Genomic DNA, 24,179 nt, shown 5'->3' with positions numbered 1-24,179 from the left:
GAGGAAGATGACTTTTTCCAGAGGTAGACAAGACTAATTAATTTGTCTTTAACCTTAGAAATGTGACACATCTGTATCTTACTCATCAAACCATTTCTTTCATTTCACAGTCTTTACTTAAATATAAACCTTATTAGCATCCTCCCTGAAGTTGTCAGAATAGCTGCCTCTAGGTTACGGAGGATATTGGTCATTGTGGGAACTGATTTAGGAAGGGATAAGGGGGAGGGCTCAAAACTTTGTGGAACAGTATTCTTGTCATGGTTTCCCAGGCCACTTCAGGCAATACCCACTTTATTCTTTAACTTCAAACTCAGGCTAGCACAAGAGACTGAATCTTCTAACTTATGTGCTTGCCAGCCATTTCTGGGGTGAACTCTGAGGTTAACCATCTGTATAACAAGAATGTCAAGTGAGCAGAATAGGTCAGGATTATCAATAAAACATGTCTTTCATGGGGGCTTAAGATAGTAGCAGTTCTTTAGGATTTTCAGAAGACTCAGATGCTCAGGAATGAGCTCCATAAAGACTTCTGCAAATATTTGCTTCAATAATTTACATAATAAGTAATCAAGCTATTCATTTATGTGATTTAAGAAAATCAACATGTTCTGCCCTAGCAGAGTCCATCAGAAAACCCATGGGAGGAAGGCTGAGGATGCCATGAGGGTAGTAACATCACACCATGTGGTACGGGCACACTCTGAGGTAAAAGCTCAGCATCTGGCACAGGTGAGGCTCGCTGTGTGGCGAAAAGGTGCTGAGTAAAGATCCTCTTGCTACACCAGGAGCAGGTCCCTAGAAGAGCATGGCTGTGCTTTCCTGCTGTAGCAAAGTATCTTGGACAAAATAAGACACTACTAATCTTCCCAGGATAGCTGTGCTTGGCATTCAGGAGAGCTGGACGAATATAAACACCTAGCTAGTGTTCATCTTGGTGTAAAGTCGTGCTGTGAGAGGGATGAGACTCAAGTAGCCAGATTTGAAGAGAGAACACTAGGAAGAAAGAGTTTCTTAAAAGTGGCCTCTTTGCCTCTCCCAAGAGGTGGTTATTCTTATCCAAGGTTTTGGCTTCATGTCCCCATTATCTCCTTCTTTTATACTCAGTCTTACATAATTGAAATGTTTTTTCTTCTCTTTTCATTCATGGGAGCATTATTATCCACAAACAAGCAAATGTCACATCCTCTGTGAAGCCCTTCCGACTTGTCTGGGCAATTGGATGTTTCATTTTCTAAGCCACTTTGGCACTTTGGATGCAGGGATGACACTATATTATAATTGTCTGTTGACCTGTCTTCTCCACTGGTATGTCAGCTTCTTGATGGTAGGGCCTGTTTCAAATAATCTTGTTTACTGATGGAGGCCCTAGCCTATTCCAGGGGACAGATGATAAATGTTCGACAAATAATGCAGCCAGAGGACACAAGAATGAGTAAGTAGCATATAGCTTAAAAGCTATGAGTATAGCATATTGAGACTGGTTTCTACGGGGCTAATGAAGTAATTTACATTTTGTTCCTGAAAGGATCTTATAGAAGATACTTAATGTTAACCTGGGTCTCACTTTGGATAAAAAATCAAAACCAAAAGCAAAACCAAACCGAACAGACCAAAAAAAAAAAAAATCCTCAGTACTTTTAGAAATATGTGGTTTCTAAAACAGAAGATGATGAAAAGAAGGGATAAATATAATGGAAACTAGGGCTAGTCTCTCAGGGAGATATGACCTATTTCTTCCTCACCCAGAAGGATTTCCCTACATTTTGCTGATTTTTCAGTTTATTTTATTAAAGTTACTGAAATTATGCCAGTTTAGAAGTATGCATTCCTTTAGGTAAACAACTATTCTCTATTAAAAATTAAATGCTTCATAAAAGATTTATGGGCTAGCAGTCATTTACGCCTTAATGTGTATTAATTTATTTATTTGTTCTTTTAACATCTGGTTGAGATCAGTTGGATTTTGCCTAGGAAAAAAATGAAAATGTCAAGGTTAAAGAATCTCAAAGATTAAAAAGCAGCCTGGGTGAACTCCATAACTGAAAACTAGGACAGAGGTAAATATTTGTTTCAGCTTGGCCATAAGGGCACTAACAGATAGGAAGGAATAAACTTAATATTTTAGAATCCCTAGGGTGCCATGAGCTTGGGTGCTTGAAAGTAGGGAAGAAATTTTCCTCTTTCTCTTCTTTCTCTCTTGACCCTAACTCTAAGAGTACATGTCTCAGGCTGGTTCCAATAATACTGTGTCTGGAATGAGTAGAATTTCATTGATTAGTCTGGAACTATAAACATCATTTATTAAAGAATTTCTATGGGAAGAAGTTGCATTTTAAAGGACCAATTTACAAACAGTTTTGGACTCCAATTCCTTCACAACCTGAGGTTGGTTTCTTTTTCAGTTCCCACTGATCCATATTGATTAATGTTTAATATATAGAAGCCTGCTCTGAACAACTAGGGAAACATACCTGGATATTTTAGTAAGATATTTATTATTAATTAATTAATTAATTAATTAATTTTTAGAGATTTTATTTATTTGTCAGAGAGAGAGAGATAGAGTGCATAAGCAGGGGGAGGAACAGGCAGAGGGAGAGGCAGGCTCCCCACTGAGCAAGGAGCCCAATGCAGGACTCTATCCCAGAACCCTCGGATCATGACCTGAGCCAAAGGCAGATGTTTAACCGACTGAATCTTTCAGTCAGTTATTATTATTTATTATTTAAATGCGTCTATCACTTGAGAAACTCCAGACATCACATTGAATATACTAATTAGAAGAACATTTTACATAAATATTTATGTAAGTAATGACCAAGACTTCCTGTCTGGTAAGGAAACAAATTTTCTCGTATTTGAGGGGATCAGAAAGAGGAGAGGAATTTTAGATGATAGAAACAGTGGGAACAAGCACAGGGAAGCATAAATGCAAATAGTGTGTTCAGTGGGCAGTCATCCACTTATCATATATTCACTGAACATCTACTATGTGTTGGAGTTAGGGATGCAAAGTGAAAAAGTTCATATTCTCTTTTCAGGCATTTGAGTCTACCAGTGGGGGCAGCCAAGAGCTTTAAAGACAGAATTATCTCCAGTGCTGAATACTATACCATAACAGGGTCATAGGGAATAGTCTGTATTTATCATTAACCCAGCTTGGTGTGGTGGGAGACTGGGGGAGTGATCAGGGGCACTTCCCAGAGAAGATGGCATTTGGACTTTGGAGGATGTATGGGAAACAGAGGGGTTAGAACTTAAAAGGCAACAGTGGGTTAGCCGAGGTAGATAAGAGACTGTCATCACTTGAACTTTTCCCTCCTTAGGAATGTCTGCAGCATCATCCATGGGAAACTGCTGTTGTAAATTTAAAGATACCACACGACCCCCTGAACAGTGGTGTAGGATCTGAATGTGCGCTGGATGTGAGGGTGACATGGGTCGTAGTGATGTGCAAGAAATATTGTTCTCAGCATTGTTGCCACTGATAGACTTTCCTAGAGAAACTGGAAAGAGGGAAAATGGAACTCTTGTGATTAGTAGGCACTTGTGATTGATGATAAATGAGTGGGAAAGAGTAGGGTCTTTTCTCTTTGAAGCTGAAAGGATGCTTTTTTTTTTTTTTAAGATTTATTTATTTATTTATTTGATAGAGATCACAAGTAGGCAGAGAGGCAGGCAAGAGAGAGGAAGGGAAGTAGGCTCCCTGCTGAGCAGAGAGCCCAATGTGGGGCTCAATCCCAGGACCCCGGCATCATGACCTGAGCCGAAGGCAGAGGCTTTAACCCCCTGAGCCACCCAGGCACCCCTAAGGATGCTGTTTTGATGAGGAGCCAAAGGAAAGGGATGTGATCTATTAGGAACAGCAAACTTAAAAGTCCCAGAAAGCAGCTATTTTTCTACTTTACTACTTCTCCCAGTAGAGTTTTAGGCAGGTAGGATGTACTGATAAAAAAACATAGGAGGATCCATCTCTCCTATTTCTTGGTTTCACCACATCTTTTACACAGGCTCTGTGCCTTATACGAATTCCGTAGCACCATTTCTTCTTAGGGGGGAAAGAGATGGGATTTGGAGTCAAAACACTTAAAATGGGGGGTGCCTGCGTGACTCAGTGGGTTAAACCTATGACTTTGGCTCAGGTCATGATCTTAGGGTCCTGGGATCGAGTCCCACATTGGGCTTTCTGCTCAGCAGGGAGCCTACTTCCCCCTCTCTCTCTGCCTGCCTCTCTGCCTAATTGTGATCTCTGTCAAATAAATAAATAAAATCTTAAAAAAAAAAAAACACTTATAATGGAATCTTCCTCTGCCACTTAGAAATCTGTATGGCTCTGGGTAAGTCACCCTATTTCTCTGAACATAAGCCTCAGTTCCCTTATTTATTATTATATTTTATTTTAATATATTTATTATATTATTCTCATTGAAGGAATGGGAACAGTGATTCTTAGTGTAGATGATTGTTACAGGAATTAAATGAGATAACCCAAAAGCACTGGGCATATCTTTCAAACAATTCATTTAATAAATGTGTTTTTTTTATTTTTACTATTATTTTTTGAATGCAAGGCAAACGTTGACCTAGCCATGGCTCAAAAAAAAAAAAAAAGGTCCTTTTTTAAAAAAATGTTTATCATTGATAATTTTTTTCTGTTGCCATAAAAGGCTAAAAATACCAGAATGTTCTTTCAAAGTATGAGTAAAAAAACAATCTTAAACAGCTGAATACACTGGCCATGAGTCAGGTGGGAACTTTCGGTCTGCTGTAAACACAAGGTTGGCTCATAGTGGCTATCCTACATTTATCCACTGCTTGCTTTCATTGTAGATACCTTGTGTTCCTTGACAGCTTCCTTTATTCTTAAAAACAAGCCTAAGAAGGAAGGTTTTCTTTTCTTTCTTTCCTCTTCCCTTCCTACCTACTACCTACCTTCTCTCCCTCCCTTCCTTCATCTTTCAGTCTTTTCCTCTGTTTCTTTCTAAGAATATTTCCCCAAGACTTTTGATTAGAATATTAATACCTTCTTAAGCTTTTAGGCAAGCCAAAACCAATCTAATTAAATTGTTCATTACAAGCTCCTTTTTTAATGAGTTTTCAATCTAAGGAAAAAAAATACCGTATAGTTTCCTATGATAATAAAGAGAGAACTAAAAGACAAAGTAATTATATTTTAGAATAATCTTCTATCAAAGTATCTTTCTCAAATATCTAGAAGAGTAGAGTAGTGTTTGTAAGTCATTTGCTTGGAGTGCTGGGCAGCTCAATAAACTATCCTGTTCAAAAGTCATTCTCTTTATTGCTCTTATTTTATAATTCAAACTTTAGAAAACAACTGTTTCTGCTCCTGTGTGTTTTTTTCTCTCAGTAATGAATGAGGCATTCCACGGGAACAACTGTTAGTCAGTATCCATTTGTGAATTCATTGAATCATAGAAGTTGGCAGTAAAATTTTTAGGGTTTCTACTTGTTTCTTTTTCAAATCCACTTGTTCTTACTTCTTAACCTTCTGTTCTTATTTTATGGGTTCTATTTGTACCCTTATCTCTTTAAACATTTTGAACATCTGTATGTTAAGAGCCCCTATCCTATTGCTTTCCTATTTGTAGTTCATAGCTCTTCTCATGTAGATTCTATTTGATTCATCTACGGACCCTCTGCTTGGCATTTACCTACATCTTAAATTTTTTAATCTTTGTGAGTTAATCTGTAGTGGTATTAACTTCTTTAGGAGGCTTGGTGTCTGGATAATGATAGCCTGTGAAATTTCTGCTTGGGTATACAATAGTCACTTGATCTGGGTAAGTTTTTAATACTAGTTCTCAGCCTAGTTTCCAATGCCATACTTTTTCTTCAGATAATGCAGATTAGGATTCCTGCCCATTTTCCAATTTTTAGCTGGTCTGCAGAAGTTACCTAGTCTTTGGCCACGATAGGCAGTAATTTTGCAGTTTCTGTCTTTAGCCAGGAAAGCCGGTTTCACTTGCCTTTAGTGCCTGCGTCTAATGGTCTTGACTTCCATCCTGGTAATCTCATTAAAACTTTCTCTTGATTGTGTAACTGGTATTGGTTCTTCTCTGGCCCATGTGGTCTCAATTCTTTTTTTTCTTTTTTCTTTTTAAAGATTTTATTTATTTATTTGGAAGCAAGAGTGAGAGTTAGTGAGAGAAAGAGAGAACATGAGCTGGGAGGTGGGGTAGAGAGAGGGAGAAGCAGGCTCTCCACTGAGCAGGAAGCCCTACTATGCAGGGCTTGATCTAAGGACCCTGTGATCATGACCTGAGCTAAATAAAGGCAGACGCTTAACCGATTCTGCCACCCAGGTGCCACATGTGGTCTCAATTCTTACTCAGAGCTGTGATCTGATATTTTATGTGTTTCAAGAGAGAAGGGTAATGTCCATGATTGCTTAGTTCATTGTCTTTATCTTGACTGGAAGTTGCCCTACACATTATTTGGAGATAATGGCTAAGTTGCTTGGACCCAATAAACTTTGGATTATAGTCTTGCCCTTATTCATGCTCACCCTTGCCCCCCTCATGCCTTTTAATGAAGCATCTAAGCCCTTCTGGTGGTACTCTCCTCCATCATGGTAATCCTGACAGCCATGAAGAAGGAAGCATGGCAGAGAGCTTGTTGGCACCATCAGGGCAAGTGACCAGAAATGCTTTTAAATCAGATGCACGAGAGAATGACTGGCAATCCTAGACTAAACTCTCTATGTTAGATACTTTTCTGGGAGATGATTTTGTTTACCTCTTCAATTCCTAGGTGAATATTTCTCTTAGAACACACAATATATTTTGTTGCAATTATTATGCATACTGAGTAAGTGCTCAAGATTCAGTGTCCTTAAACTTAATGAATGGCTGTATGATATGCCTAAGCAGTAAACAATGGCTTCTGGCCCTCTTCCCAAGTCAACATCATTCATTGTGGCCTGTTCTCACAAGAAATGAAAATAGAACTGCCTTCTTATTTCTGCACATAACCAGTGGTAACAAACTGTGGTGATGGTGGTTAAATGTTCTGCCATCCTCAACTAGCCCTCCCCTCTGCTTTCCAAAATAGCCCAAGAATAGAAAGAACTCAGCTTTATGAAAGGAAATTCAGAAGTTCCTTCCAAGTTAGGGTATAAACTTCAAGGAAAGTAAAATGGGAATCCTAAATTTTTGCTTATTAGAATTATTCAGTACTTCAATATCAATAATGTAACAGTAAATTACAATTCAATTTCTCTCCAATTCAGATGCTATTTATCATAAATTACAGTTCAAATATTTCACTTGTGATGAATATCTCAAGCCCCCAAAGAACTCCCTTTATTCCTGTGATATTTCTTCTTACTCTTTTTCTGTACTAAGCTCTTGACTGTCTTTTGTTATATTTTTAATTTTTTAATCTCAAAAAGAAAAGAGAAACAGGTAGGGATGAGATATATGTCATTAAGTCTAATCATATGCTAGAAATCATCCTTTGACCTGTTGGTATTAGTAGAAAATATTCTTACGTTAAAAACAGAGGGTCGTGGAAGGCTTTAGTGAGCCTAGAAAGAGTTGAAAGAGCACAGACTAAGAGAAAAGGAAAATAAATCCAGCTTGTATATAAATAAACTCCAGTTCTCTTATACTCCCAAATTCCTCAACTTAGGGACTCATAGAATTTCCCTGAGGGAATCATAACCACATTTCAAAGGATCAGCATCTCAGCCATTCATCAAAAGGGAGGAAACACCATTTTTAATAATAGGACTCTTGGAGACTGTTCACAAGTTTTTCTTTTTCAGTAAATGAAAAAGGCAGCTCCTATATGGCATCTCCATCAACAGCTGTTTTACCCAACTTGTGAGCAAAATCCCAAATTTTATATATTAAATCACTTCATATTTGCTTCTCTGAGACTTTAAATCAGCAGCAGAAACTGCCTATTTCATTTCACATTCCACTTTAAGGGGTATGAGGAAAGTTACTGGGAAAGGAAGCATTAATTAATTTGTACTCTTAAGAAATTATGATATTATTATAGAATTTATATGTATTATGAGTTTTATGTTAGAATTTACTGGCCAGGGGCACCTGGGTGGCTCAGTTGGTAAAGCCTCTGCCTTCGGCTCAGGTCATGATCTCAGGGTCCTGGGATCGAGCCCCACATCGGGCTCTCTGCTCTGCTCTCCAGCTTCCCCCTCTGTCCCTGCTCCCCTTCTCTCTTTCCAGTAAATAAAATCTTAAAAAAAAAATTTACTGGCCACATGGCAATTCATTTCAGATTAAAAATTTTAACATTATAGAAATCACATAATCATACATAATCATACAAGCTAGAAGGATCAAATATTACCCATATTGTATATGTTTTCTCAAATTGCCCAATGTTCTGATTGCAGTGGAAATACTTTTTGGATGATATTCTACAAATTGGTCCTACACAATGTATAAAGAGACTAGGATTCAAATTTTGGCTTTTTCATTCACTAAGTGACCTTGAACCAGTCACTTAGCTCCTCTAGACCTCTGCATTCTCAGGGAACTGGTAAATGGTTAAAGAAATTTCCTGAAACACTGAAATTTTATAACCTTTTTTTGGAACAGGTATCTATCTTTTGAAGACAAAGGCAATGATGGCTTAACAAGTAGAAATGACCTATTGATAAATGATTAAATCTGCCAACATCTATCTATCGATATGGATGTTATTAATGCCACAATGATTTAATAAGATTTGATAGTTAAATACAAGAAGCCTTTTTCTTAAAAACAAAATGAATTTTACCTTTTACTGAAGATAGATATACTCTGTGTAAGAATATTACATTACAGTGACATTGGTTTTTCTCCCCATTTTTTAGATTATCTACTCAAAGAAATATTTTCCCAGCACAGCATTTGGATAGCTGGTTATGACCCTAGGTTATTGAGGTCAAAGGTATAGATTTCAGCCTTAATCTAGACTAGCTTGATTGGTTTCTAGACCATGAACCTCTCAGGCATCACCTGTGTAATTCATTGGCAATTCCAGGTGAAAGGATTGTTTCATGGCTGCAAATCAAAATTACAAGCATGCTCTGCAGTTAGGGAGTCAGGATTATAACATCCTATGTAAAAAGTGGCACAGTGTGTTATTGTTAAAATAACTCATACAAAACAAACCTACTTTCAGATTTCTTTGTGGGGAAAAAAACAACTTTTTAAAGCTTAGCAAATAGTTAATGGGATTCAGTTGCCCAGATAAAAAAACAGAGGCCAAGGCAGAGTATTATAAAAGAACCTCACAGTAATATATTATTTAGAATAATATTTTGAAGTATTATATTGGTCAGTGTTTTGAAGGATAAATGGACTTTTGTCCTATGAAAATGAATTCTGTAAAGGTAATGTTTGATTTTATCAGAGTTACATTTTTTAAAAAAGATTTTATTTATTTATTTGACAGACAGAGCTCACAAGTAGGCAGAGAGGCAGGCAGAGAGAGAGGAGGAAGCAGGCTCCCCACGGAGCAGAGAGCCTTATGTGGGGCTCCATCCCAGGACCCTGGGATCATGACCCAAGCTGAAGGCAGAGGCTTAACCCACTGAGCCACTCGGTGCCCTGAGTTACATTTTTTTTAAAGCACAGTTTTGTATGCTACTTTTTTTTTTTTTTAAACATCCAAATGCTATAAAAACTGAGAGACAGCAGAATAGTCTCTCAGAGAAAGCACTGGACAAGAGTTCTGTCAGAGTCTGCTCTGTCACTAACCACTGACAAAATCATACACAGGTAATTTAACCTCTTTGTTATCCTTTAGATATTACAACATATTTAGAGTGGAAATACCCTTGTTCTCACTTCTGTTTCTTAGATTGTTAAAGGTAAACAGTGAAGTCTTAGGAAGACATAAAAGCACTTTGAAAATATAAATTTTACAATATGATTTCTGTAATGGAAGGATAAGTGAAACTTAATGAAGGAAAGCTCAGAACTTCAAAAACTAATGGAATTTTTTTCATTCAGAAATTCAGCAGAAATGCTTTTCATTATTTTAATCTAATGCATTTATTTCAAGAATTATAATGAAGCATTTGATTAATGCTGAAAGAAAGGTCAAATGGTAGATACTGAATGGCTTCTACATTTAATAATTATGGCAGCAAATGTCTTGTGTATAAAGTGGAGACCTGAGACTAAATCTGACCAACAGATTTATTTTCTTTGGATCCTGAAGCACTTACAGCTTTTGGGATTTATTATTTTCTGTGGTTTACTAATCCCACTGCTATTTTCCAATTCTTTCGGTCAGTGCTATTCAAAAGAAATTTTATGGGAACCACATATGTAATTAAAAGTTTCCTAGTAGCCACACTAAACAAGTAAAAAGAAACAGGTGAAATTAATTTTGATAATACATTATCTAATCCAATATTTCCAAAATATTATCCTTTAAACATGTAATCAATATAAAAATGAAAATATTTTAGCTTTGTTTTGGTACCAGTTCTTAAAAATTAGGAATATAGTTTTATGTTTCCAGCACATCTCAGTTGAAAGTGACTGAACACTCCAAGAGTTCAGTCATCACTTGGGGCTGACTCCCAAATTGGACAATACAGCGTTAGATGCTTCTCTCACCTACAGAGCCCTTCTAGCAATGGTTCTGAAAATGTGGTCCCAGGAACAGCAGCATCAGTCTCACCTGGGAATTCCTTAGGAGTGCAAATCTCAAGCCCCACTCCAGACCTACTGAATCAGAAACTCTGTGGGTGGGGTCCAGCAGGCTATGTTTTAATGAGCCCTCCAGGTAGTTCTGATGCACAGTAATGTTTTAAAATCACTGCCCTACTCTCGTCTTAATTTGCAACTCTGGCTTGTATGCTGCTAATCATGATTAATAGGCAAAACCAAATCCAACAAATGACAAAAGTGCCCTCAGCTGAAATGCTTTCATTTGGCTCTTCTGAGGCATCAAAACCCAAACTAAATACGACAGACTCGTAAAATACAGCTTGAGAATTATTCATTAGACTGTGTATTTTTCCAGACATTCAGGACTGGTGTAGTTAAGGAGTGCCCAACAAGATAATATCTAATAAAATACACCTTGCACTCATTCATAAATGTCTGGAATGTCTTTAAGTGGAATCGGGTTGAGAATACCCATTTCCATACCTCCAAGATCTATTTGAGGGAGGAGATACACTGACTCAGGTGAAAGCCAGACTAACACAGTGGAAGAGCAAGGTGATGGGAACTGAAAGATCCAAATCAGTACATGAATTTACCTCTTACGAGCTATGTTTAGCTTTTCTCTTAACCTGGGACTCATTTTCTTCATATAAAAAATGATAATGATAATGAAGAAGTAAAAAAATACCTGCTGGGAACCTCATGAGATTATGTATGTGGTGATGTCATAAGATCTTGTGGATTTGAGACTTTTGTTAGTGTTATTAAGTTACGCTATGGTAGGGGCACCTGGGTGGCTCAGTGGGTTAAAGCCTCTGCCTTCGGCTCAGGTCATGATTCCAGGGTCCTGGGATCGAGCACCGCGTCAGGCACTCTGCTCAGCGGGAAGCCTGCTTCCCCCCCCCACCCTCTCTGCCTGACTCTCTGCCTACTTGTGATCTCTGTCTCTCGGATAGATAAATAAAATCTAAAAAAAAAAAAAATTACGCTACGGTATAAACAACTAATATCCTTCCTATAAGCAAATCTGGAGAAGGGGAACTGTGAAACTGCACTGGGTACCGCAAGTGGAAGAAGCTAGTGTACCAGAAAGAGGTAAGGAGGCTCAGAGAGGGAGGCTGATGGCACTGCTGACAAGTTACTTGGACTGGATGGTTCTGCCAGCTCCAGTCATTCTCTTGAATACCTATATCATTTTTAAATATAAATTACAATTACTTCTGATTGTAATAAGAAGTTTAGACTACTCTATCTGCTGTTACTTACCATTCCTTTCATTTCTATGTGGGACTACTTGTATTTTCTAGCCAAACCGCCTATGATAAATGGCACAAATGCTGGGCCAATGAAAGGTAACAATACTTTGCCAACTGAAAAATACAATGAGATACTGGTGACTGCTGCTTCCTGTGAAAACTTCATTAGCAATAAATGGGTTACCAGATGTCACACGTCAGATTTGAAATTAAAATATATTCCTAGTATTTGTGTGCAGTCAGAGTGGCAGGGCAAAAAATGAACTCTTTCCCAGAGAGCTGCATAAGATATTATACCATTTTTGCTTTCGATTGTATGTTTCTCCTCTAAATGTAAACTAAAATGTATCCCTTGGTTTGTAAAGTGGAAATACAGCATTTCTGCATAGAAGGGCTATGTAGTGAAGTGGCGCATTACTCATGCAGCGGCAACTCTTTAAGGACAAGGAGAATATTTTTGAACATTCTCTGCCACACCAGGATCACCATCTCCTCTTGTTTTGATTTTAGCCATAGCAACTCTCTCCTTTTCTGGCCTTTGCTTTCAGCAAGCAATTTCTGCTTTTATGACCGACAACAAAACTGTTCAAATCAAAAACTGCCATCAACTCCACTCTTCCTGAACCTGCTATAACAACAGCGCTTCCCTCTCTTCACAACAGTAAAACTCTTCTCGTTCTTCTAGCTAGCTAAGTTGACTCTGTTCTTGTCCTCAGAGTTATAAGCCTCCGATCTGAAATCAGTCGTGGTTAGGGAGGGAACCCCGCAGTTGGAAATAGGACAGCGAAACTGCACTTGAGCCAGCAGAAATTTCAAATGCTAAGCCAGTGTGATAGAAATAGCTAACATCCTCGAGTTTTTATAAACAAATATTTTTGGCTAAAGAAGGTCCATGTTCCTTTGCAATTTCAAAATTTCCGCAGTTACTTGGTTCCAGCTGAAGACCATGAATGTTTGAAACTATTTTTTTCTCCCTAACTTATTTTGGGTCTATCTTCTGTAGATAGATGAAGCTTATAAAACAAATTAGAGGGTGAATATGAATTATCATTCTTAAGCCTCCTCTTGGAGAAATATTTACAGTACTCCTCCCTTATTTGTTGGGATACATTCCAAGACCCCCAGTCATGAATAGTAGAACTCTATATATAGAGTGTTTTTTTTCCCTCTGCATGAGTGCCTGTGATAACATTTAATTTATAAATTAGGCATAGAGATTAAGAGCAATAACTAATAATAAAACAGAACAACTATAACAATATACTGTAATAAAAGTTATGTGAATGTTGTCTGTCTCTCAAAATACCTTGCATTGTACTGAATCTTCTTATAATGATGTGAGATGATCAAATATCGATGTGACCAGATAAAGTGAGGTGAATGACATAGGTTGTGACCTAGCATTAGGCTACTATTGGCCTTCTGACAGTATGTCAGGAGGAGGATCATCTGCTTCCAGACGGTAGGTAAGTGAAACTGTGAAAAGCAAAACCACACATAAAGGTGGGGGAGGGGGGAGTACTGTATTTTCTTACACAGAGAAATCCCCCAAAGTACTTACAAGTTTATTTATGGAATATTAACCACTCATCAGATGCTGGGGAAGCAAGACCTACTGCCCTTTGAACTTCACATAAAGGAAGATAGAGCATCATTGAAGCGATTAGCTGTATCAGTGGGGAAAATGTCAATTTAAATTTTTCAGTTAATAACTTCAGCACAAAGTGACACTCAGTGTTCAAATAAACTTATTTAATGTAGTTATTTTATACTCTGTGATTTTACTGGTATCTGATTCACTAAGAGGACTTATAAATGTGGCTTAGTATTAACATGAGTAATATTTATGAGTAATGATTAATTGAATGTTTATTATGTACCAAGCATCATGAGAATTGCTTTCCTATATATAAGAGCCCTGTTTTGGACTGAATTGTGTCCTTTTAACATCCATAGGTTGAAACATTAATATCCAATGTGACTGTATTGGAGGTAGGACTTTTTAAGAGGTAATTATTGGTAAATGAGGTCATGAGGTCAGGGCCCTAATCCAATGTGATAGGTATTTTCTTAAGAGGAAGACCACATCAGGAATGTGCTTACATGAAGGAAAAGCAATGTGAGAGTCTGTGAGAAGTCTATGAGAAAGTGGCCATCTGCAAGTGAAGGACAGAGGTCTCACCAGAAATCAACCCTGCTGGCACCTTGATCTTGAACTTTTAGCCTGGAGATCCATGAGAAAGTAAATTTCTGTAGTTGAAACCACCCAGGCTGTGGTGTTTTGTTAAGGTAGTCCTAACAAACTACAATAAGGCCTGTGAGGATAAGTGGCATTATTCCCATTCTTCAGATGAGGAAACTGAGGCTGAGAGAGCAAGTCCTTACATTTTCTTTTTAAGATTTTATTTATTTATTTGACAGAGAGAGATCACAAGTAGGCAGAGAGGCAGGCAGAGAGAGAGAGAGTGGAGGAAGCAGGCTCGCTGCCGAGCAGAGAGCCCAATGCGGGGCTCGCTCCCAGGACCCCAGGGATCATGAACTGAGCCGAAAGCAGAGGCTTTAACCCATTGAGCCACCCAGGCACCCGTTATTTTTGAGATTCTAAAATTTCAAGGTGTTTTTGGGGCTAAGGTCATCATTTCATACTCTAGTTCAGTGCTTCTCAATGAGGGGTAATTTTGCCCTCCAGGGACATTTGGCAATGTCTGGAGACATTTTTGGTTCTTAGAACAGGGGGATGGGGGAGAGGCAATGTTACTTGCATCTAGTGGGTAGGGACCAGGGATGCTACTAATCATCTTACAAGACACAGGGCAGGACCCCACAATAAAGAGTTATCTAGCCTAAGATGTTAATTGTGCAGCTCTTGAGAAAACTTATTCTCGTCCCCTCTCCTTTTTTTCAATTCTTAGTATCTGTAGTTCCTGTTTTTTTAATGGAATAAGTTAACTGTATACTATAGTTTATTAGTAGCTTTTATTTCAAGTGTTATATTCATATCATCCCAGGGAAACTATAGCTCAAAAGGTAAAATCCTGCTGAATGACCTTCAAATATCTGACGCCATGTTGAGTACTTAGTAGGAGCTCTGAAATTATGAGTTGACTAAATATTTGTTGTGCCAGATCATTCTAGAAATTACCCTCTCGAAGCATTTTCCAGAACTCCAGGATCCTGCATAAGTACACCAGAAGAGAGATTTGGGCTTAGAATCATTATAAGAGCTTTAAGGGATTTGATGGCTATTGTAGCAGCCCCAAAGTTACCTCTGGAAGGAGGAAGCCACCATGTCTGGAAGTCAGACCCTGCCCTCTGGTGGCATCACTGCCATAGACACCGCTGGGAATTTGACAGGGCCAGAGTCAGTCTGCAGTGTTAGGGTCTGAACTGACTTTGCAGTATTTAAATGTAAATTCAACTTTATATTCACATGAGGACTTCCCTCCCATCCCCCGTGGAATAACACATTAAATGTAGTCTGTCATCAAGGTTCTCATTAGAATAAAACCAAGTACACAAAAGTGAGAAAGAGGTTGAACATACCATTAGTTACAAACCATACTTTATGCAAGTTTGGCAACCCAGGAGTTTCAGTTACTTAGTTTGAGTCTCTCATACTTGCTTCTTCTACCCAACTTCTTTTCTGATCCATAAAGGCACTGAGTAATGGTTTTTGTAGCCAAGGAAGAACATTTCTAGAAAAAAGGATTTCTAAAGGAGCAACACTAATAGAGAGCCATGACCAGAATATTAATTATTGGTTCATGTGGTACTGTTGCTACAAATTCCTTATGAACTAGTTCTAGTACCATTGTGTTTGAAATAGCAGCTAAATCTGAGAAACTATATTACCCCTTTCTCCGTTAAGAAAAAATGGCACTATTTTCTATTCTCTCACTAGGAAAACACCACTGTACTTCTTATCACAGAGTGCAGCCTTTTCTGTATACTGATGCCAAACTGGTAACATTTTAGTGAGGCATTTGAAGTTGTGATATGCAACTCCATGGGAGACAAACAAGGTCATTTAGAAGGTCTTTTCATTGAGAACATCAGAGCTTTCAAAAGATGCAGGCAGCCTTTCCTGGATAATTGGGGTAAAACAGAAATAAGAAAGAAAAAAACCCCATAAAGTACAAAAATAAGCAATCAGATGGAAACACTCAGAATTAAGAGTGAAAAGATGTAGTGAATGTTGATGTCAAATCTTAATACTGTATGAAACCAAAAGTAGTGAGTAAGAGATCAACATAGTTTAAGAAATTGAAGAGTAGAAATCAGTTGATTGAAGTTAGCAGGGGTTAAAAAAAAAAAAAAAGACTTAGTACAAACCCTAGTCTAGAACTGGGGTTAGGGGCTTTTGGGGCTTTCTCTTTGTCTCTCTAGAAATTGAAACCTTAGGCAAAGCATTAAACATTCATTGGACTTTGACCTGACAAATGGGACTGAGACTACAAAGCCTCTATCTTTCCAGTGGAAGAATGTTGTAAGATTATATGTTTAACATAATTTCCTTAAAAGACACTATATTATACCCATTCAGTGTGAATAGACTAGGTACAATAAAAACAAGTTTAACCCATGCCTGAAGTGGAAAGCTAATGTATATATTAAGAGGTATATGTTCAGCACAGAATTTTAAAAGGAAACATTAACTTTAGTAGAGTCTGTTGGCTGTCAGGCATCATAAGAAATAACCCATAAGCTTTGCAGTCACAGAAGTCAGTTAAGTTAAAGGCTCCACCTTTGACTTAATCATGTAATTGTTTAAATTATTCACCTTCTTTGATACTTAGTCTCCACATCTTTAAAATGGGATAAAAACTTACTATATACCATTAACGTGAGGGTTAAATAAGATATGGAGGGAAAGATTTCCATATATTAAACAATAAATGTTATCTATTGTTATTATCTTTATTTATATTCTCAATATATATTCATATGTTCCCACACAATACTAAGTAAATTGCCCCATAAAATTTTACTTTATGTATGTATAATTTGTCATGTTATTACACATAGCCAAGAACTGACTGGCATGATGTTAGGAGCCCTATCCATAAAATACAATATAGTGAAATAATTTGTTATTAAGACCATAAAGCAATGTAAAGGATCCAGGAAGGATCCATTTTTTTAAAAGAAGTGAAAGTATGAACATATAAAGGGCAGATGGTTTTAAGATTACTTTAAGTTGGAGGGGGAAAATATCAAACTATAGACCTTTGGTTGGTGAATCATACCTCAACTAGTTAAATGGGAAAAATTTCCTTCAAAATGCAGAATTCAGAGAAAAGATTTTCTTTGCCAACAACTCCCCTAGTATTCATATAAGTCTCTTCCTTGAATTATCAGACTTAACATGTGGTAATTGTTGTTCTTTAATATGATTTCATGAGATTCACTTTCTAGTAATTATATAACACTATTGTTTCTGGTAATAACATTTTTGGTATTATTTTATTACTATATAAAGTAATGGGAAAACAAAATAGGCTAAGTATTTTTGTACTCAGAATACAGTAGGCAGATTTGTGAAGTTCATTAGAATTTTGTGAGACTAACAATGTACTAATAGTTTTGGATATCTTGATATGAAGAAGTTCTAATTCAAAGAAAGTGTTTAGAAATCAGTATTTCAGTAGGCATAGTTGCATACATGTCAATGGTCAGTTTAAAGCCATTCTCTAGATAAATTGCATGGTTTATGGTATGCCAACAAATTAAGATGTTCTCTTCACATAGAAAGTCGAACGACTTTTGAATGGTCTTTCAGTTTAGGTTTGGAGAGCAGTTTTATCTCAGTGTGTCACAGAAATTTCTGCTATAGAAGGAAATTTATAGGTCATATTTACTGCTTTTCTTCAGAGGAATATATATATTGTGTATTTTCACAGGGACAAAGGGCATATATATATATTAAAGATGCTTCTAGTGTCTTAATTTATATTAGAAGTATATATACATATACATACTCTTAAAATATATATACAGCCTTTGTCCCTGTGAAAATATGCAATTATTATATTCTGTATGGTGTTTTTGTTATCAGGTTATCCAAGCAAAGTCTATTTTCACCTGTAATGTAGTTGAACTATTATTATCTACAGTCTTTTGCTTTTATTGAAACAACTTAAGTCAGAGATTCATAACATTTTATTGCTAGAATAGTCTCTAGAAATTACATGCTCCAGGGTTCACATATTCAAATATTTACAGGGGCTGGGAATAACAGTTGAGGGAAGCAGTCCTGGTAGTGAATGGAGGACCCTTCCTCTTTCTCAGAGGAGGTGGGGGGTGGGGAGTCTTACTTCTCAGCTACAGCCACTTGTGCCAATTGTGATGTAGGGAGGCACAGGCCGATTTTTTTTTTTTAAGATAAGCTGGAAATTTAAAATTTTATTTGAAATGTATTCAATTGATACAAATAATAATAATAATAGTAATAATAATAATAGTAATAATAATACCAACACTGTGTAGAAAAGAACTCTTCTGCAGATCAAGTTTGGTCTGAGGGCTGCCAGTTTATAACCTAGGACCCAGGTCAATGGCCTAATTTTACAACTAAGAAAGCAGACCCTAAGCCCCAGAAAGATGCTGCAGACCCCTATATTTCAGTGTTTTTTATATTACACTAAATACTTGAAGTACACCTCTTTTAGAAATTCACCTTCCATTTCCACATTCAACAACAATCAGACTGAGGAATTGGAGGTAGTGGATGTGATGGGCTGAGTTTTTTGTTTTTTTTTTAAAGATTTATTTATTTATTTGAAGACAGAGAACACAAGTAGGCAGAGAGGCAGGCAGAGAGAGAGGAGGAAGCAGGCTCCCTGCTGAGCAGAGAGCCTGATGCGGGGCTCGATCCCAGGACGCTGAGATCATGACCTGAGCCGAAGGCAGAGGCTTTAACCCACTGAGCCACCCAGGCGCCCCATGGGCTGAGGTTATTGTTCATCTCTGCTCTCATCCAGCCCATCTTCCCCATCTGGGTGTGCAGGAGGGGAGACTAGCTCAGACGATGAGAACTCTCCCAGAATGGCAGCCTAGATGTCACTCCTTCCTTCACTGTTCCTAACAGCAACTTATTTTTCCCTTTTCATTGTTCCGTATTGCTAAAGATACTGTTAGTCTTTTAGAGCTGTTGCCGCATTTAACCAAAGTCTCCAAATGGTTGAATACAGTATAGAATCTGTGACATTTGGGTAATATTTCATGTTTTTTAACATTTATTCAAAAAATATCATCTAGTACCAAAAGGAAGATCGATAATGAAAGGTACTGATGTTATTTCATAGAGCCACACAGCCCTAATGGCCCTGGTTATATAACTGGTAATGAGGTTAAACTTTAAAATATTTTTAATAAGTGCCAAAAATATTTATTTTTGAAATAAATAATTTATTATATTATTTATTCATTGTCGAGTGAAGTGTTTTTAAAGTGAACTGTGATGCTCCAAGCAAGAAATTATTTACTCATTTGTCTTTTTGATACCAATATATTTTCTAAGTTAATTCGCTGCAGGTATAAGAACAAACACAGAAGTACATAAGGAGAATGTATCTGGTAATGATTAGGTGGATACATTGAGGGAATTATACAGGATTAATACTGAATATGCAGTATTTCTGATGAATGGTAACACTTGGCTAGCAGATACATTTCTTTGGCCTCTAGCCCTAATAAAATTTCCGGGACAAGTTGATTCTTCAGTTTCATTAGACATAATATTTCTCATAAGCATATTTTGCATTCTGCAAAGGACAACATGTACATTTTGATTAATTGCCTGGTTAGGTGGAAGAACACAGTTCAAGGTTTTACACATAGTGCCTTAGATGGGAAGAGTGGGGAGCTGTAAAAGTGTTAACTTCTATTTTAATTTTATTTTGTGTAAAAGATCAAATTTCATGCTTTATGCTTTTCCAAGCTCTAGAGTTTTTAAAGTAAGACAATAAAGAAAGATAGAAAATGTTGGTCTGATAATGTAAACTTCTTATAACTCAGGAGATGCCATGTTGAGGACCACTAGCAGCTACTCTACTGAGAAGTCTTATGCTAGAATGAAGGAGTGGCAGTCCATGGAGGGTAGTAGAATCTGCTCATTGGGCAGAGATGGGATGGGGAGCGGTCAAAGTGAGATGGGATAGGGATGAGGGCTCCATGGCTTCAGGACTGCTGTTGTCTTTAGCTGGTAACCACCTGCTAAAGGCAACATTTGCCTGGGAGTTGTAGTAATAAGCAAATATTAAGTATTAGGCTGCTGGGATCAAACTCAGGATCCAGAAAAGAATATTGTGGGTACAGTAGAAGGAACATCTTAGTATCTAAAGTCTTGATGTGTGTTTTCATCTGAGATACTGTAGTTTTCATCTCTAGAAATTCAGTTTCAGTCTTTTTTATATCTTACATATCTTGAATGTTCAAACGTTCCTCTAGCTTCTTGAACATATGGAACACACTTCCAATAATCACTTAATATCCTTGTAGATTAGTTCTCTCATCTGTATCATAATTGAATCTGTTTCCATTGATTGTTTTTTTTTCTCTTTATAGATTGCAATTTCCTGCCTCTTTGCATGCCTGATAATTTTTGAATGGATGGTAAATGCTATGAATTTTGCCTTGTTGTTTATTGGATGTTTTTGTATTCTTACAAATTATTCTGCAGCTTTGTTCTGGAAAGCAGTTAAGTTACTTGCAAACGGTTTGATCCCTTCAGATCTGGCTTTTATGCTTTCTTAGGTGGGACCAGAGGAGCATTTAGTCTAGGGCTGATTTTTTTTTTTCTTTCCTTACCTTGGAGGCAAAAAAATCCTTCTGAGTATACCACCTGATGCGCCATGAATTACAGGGGTTTTTACCCTGTCTAGTGGGAAGAGAAACTATTTTTTGGCTTTGGATACACTCTAATCCTTTTGGATGATTACTCATACACATGTACTGAAACACAAGGGGGATACTTTGCAGATTACTGGGCCCTTCCTTTTTAAAACTCCGTGGTACACTGCCCTGTGAGCTCTAGCTCCTTGCCTCTCTGGATTCCTAGCTCCATCTCTTCAACTCAGGGAGACCTGGGAGCTCCTTCTGGATTCTTCTTCTTTATGCCTTGGCAGGAAGCTATCCCCAGGCAGTGAGCTGGGACAACTACAGGGTTCACTTCATTTGTTTTCCATCCCTTAGAGATCACTGTCCTTCATTGCCTGGTGTATACCGTCTTGAAAGCCATTGTTCCTCATATATTGTTTCATATATATAAAAAATCATTGTTTCACGTGTGTGTGTGTGTGTGTGTGTGTGTGTGTGTGTGTGTGTGTTATATAGTTATTGTTTTAGGTGAGAAGGTAAGTAAATCCCTGTTACTCTGTCTTGGCTGGATACAGAAGTCTCTGGGTTTGAGTTTTGACCCTACGTCTTGCGTGTTATTTGATTTTGGAAGAATTACTCAGCCTTTTCCTCTTCTTTTCTATTTATGAAATGGAGATAATAATACAGTGATTAATTGATGGCATCATATAGGGGAGAACATATCATAGTCTATGAGATTAGGCAAAGGAGTATCCATACACTGAAAGTGAACTTTAAACAAAACAAAACAAAACACAGTACTTGAGTGGGATGAACTTTCTCCCTAGCAGAAATCACCTGAACATTTTTCTTTTGCCCAAACAGGGACACTTGCCTTATTTGTTGCCCTCACTCCAAATAATGACCCTGCCCTTTACCTGTGGATCTGCTAGTAAAGGGTCTATAAGCCAAAAGGCAACTTGTCTCCTCCAAGAACCCATGGGGCAAAAAACAGGTTTATCCGAAACATTCTGCCAAAGCTATACCACCACACAGTTATAGTACCATTAACAGAATCTGTGTAATTTGTGGTTAAAATTGATTTTTTTTCCTTATTTCACCTTAATTTAAAGTAATCACTTTTACCAAACTCCTATGAAATAAACTGCATTATATATTGAGAACATCTGCCCACAGTTATAAATATTGGAACTCATTCAGCTTATAATCAGTACATTGACATTTGAAAAGAAAGTGATGTTTTTTAAAGAAAAGATATCTTTTTTCTGACATATTAAAATTCCAACTTAGTAATGTGAGAAAATAATAAAATTGTATGGCTTTTTTTATTGCATGTTTATTTAGGCCAAACCAGTATGAGGCAGCTAGATTAATTACTTTTTTACTGTTAAGTACTGTACATAGTTAATTATTTCATCTAAGTCGTGTCTGAGCCAAACCTGTGAATTACTGTTCATGCAGGGCAATGATGATAATTTATGTACTCCCTCCATGCTACAGCTTGTTAATATATTATTTTTGATTTGAAACTAGATGTTAAAAGTTTGCAAGAGGCTTTTAAAGACTACTCAGTGATATAAGTTCTAAAATTATGGATTTCAAAATTAAGGTTGACAATATGCTATAATAGGAAATTGTTTAGATGATGGAATTATAATACATTTTGTCTGAAAAATATATTTTTCCGTATTCTACTCTGATCTGTTGACTCTTACAGTTTCAGCTTGTGCTTTTTATTCTGCCTGATTTTATGGTGTGGAGGTTACTTTGGGACCTTAGGTAGTTTTTCAATATGCACAAAACCTGATCTCACCCACTGTCCCAGTATGGCTGATCAGATATTTAACTGTGGCTACAAGTGCCTGATGGCCGCAGGTGCTTAGAGAGGTGCTCATAATCACCATGAACTCACCAGGCTAAACAGATGACACTGAATCTATTTTTAAAGTTTAAGATCATCTTTACAAAACTTGAGTAACAGGTTCCCAGTGATACATACATATAGTCAAGTGAAAGAGAACTTAAAATGTTTTATAAATTCAAAAATTAAATTTTAAGAGATGCCAGTAAAAAATAAAGAAATCAGTAAAAATAAAAGTGTAATTAAAAAAGATAGAGATGTTATAGAGTTTCCTTGCTACTCCCAGCCGGCCCTGGATAAGCCACATTAACAACACTGGGAAGCTTACTAGTAAAGCAATCTCAGGCACCATTCTCACCTACTGAGCCAGAATCTGCATTTCAACAAGATTCTTCAGGTGATCTGTGCATTCATTCAAGTTTAGAAACCTAGTCTAGAGGGACATTTAGTAATCACTTAAGCTTGTGCATGGACCCAACAGTTTGCCCTTCCTGTAGACTGGAGAGGGCCCCAGTCACTAAGACCACTCTGGTGGCGTGGGGCTGTCCTTCGAGGGACTGGGGAACAGGACAGGTAAGCTTCGGCTGTGTGAGGGTCTATTGCATTTTCTTGGGGAGCGCTTTCATGAGGAATTTAGAAGAGTCCCAAAGAGGCAGAACTGTGTACCAAGGAGAAGAAATCTGTTTCACATAACACAAATATCTGTCAGGTCCATTCATATGAGAGATGAACTGGATGTTAATCTTTTGGATGAAAATCAATACAGATCCAGATTTCTTGCCAGAACTTTGGTGGGAAGGTCCTTGCTTATTTTAGGAGAATCAAGGAGCATGGTGAAGATGGCAGGTGCTTCACATTTCCTTGAAGCACATGCTTACCTTTTTTTGTGTGAAATATGTGAATTTTGCAATGTGAGTGATTTTAACTTGTAACTATTCTTCTTCTTCTTCTTCTTCTTCTTCTTCTTCTTCTTCTCCTTCTCCTTCTCCTTCTCCTTCTCCTTCTCCTTCTTCCTTTTAAAAAATTCTCCTCCTTAAAATGCCTGCACTTGCCTCACAATTTCTTTTCTTTGCTGAGGCTTTCAAACTATTCAACCACTAGAGGTCTGTATTACCTATTTTAAAAATCATACCCAACTAGCTGAAACTTTCAGCTCTCAATTTCAAAATCTATTTCTGTTTTTTAAGATTTAAGATCTTTTTAAGACATAACACCTGGGAATAAAAAATCACCATGCTTCAGGAAATGAAGCAGAAGAACCTGTTTTCCCCTGCTATTTTCACTATACAGCTGAGCACAGCTTCATACTCAAGCTCAAATCTCAATGGCCAGTCACAAATCACAGGAACAAAATTTAGTTTCTGCAAAATAGTTATTTCTTTGATTTATTTTAAGATGTCTGTGTTTTTTAACTTTAGATTTTAAAGCACTTATTTTTCTCTTTCGACTGAAGTTATTCTCAGTTTTAAGATACCGATTTTACAACTTTTGTGAGGGTTTTAAGATAAGATTTTTCTTTTATTGGTCATCCAAGATTAGATTAAAAATTAATGTTCTTTCACGCTTAGTTTATAAGTCTCTGCT

General features: G+C 37.2%; 1 protein-coding gene across 4 annotated transcripts in view; it reads right to left on the bottom strand.

The window, feature by feature from the left end:
• Positions 1-24,179, bottom strand: part of AGTR1 (angiotensin II receptor type 1) — a 47,891-nt gene that overhangs the window by 3,588 nt on the left and 20,124 nt on the right. The window lies entirely within an intron of this gene.

This window comes from Martes martes (assembly GCF_963455335.1).
Source record: "Martes martes genome assembly, chromosome: 1".
Taxonomy (NCBI): Eukaryota; Metazoa; Chordata; class Mammalia; order Carnivora; family Mustelidae; genus Martes; species Martes martes.
This window is presented reverse-complemented; position numbering and strand designations above follow the sequence as displayed.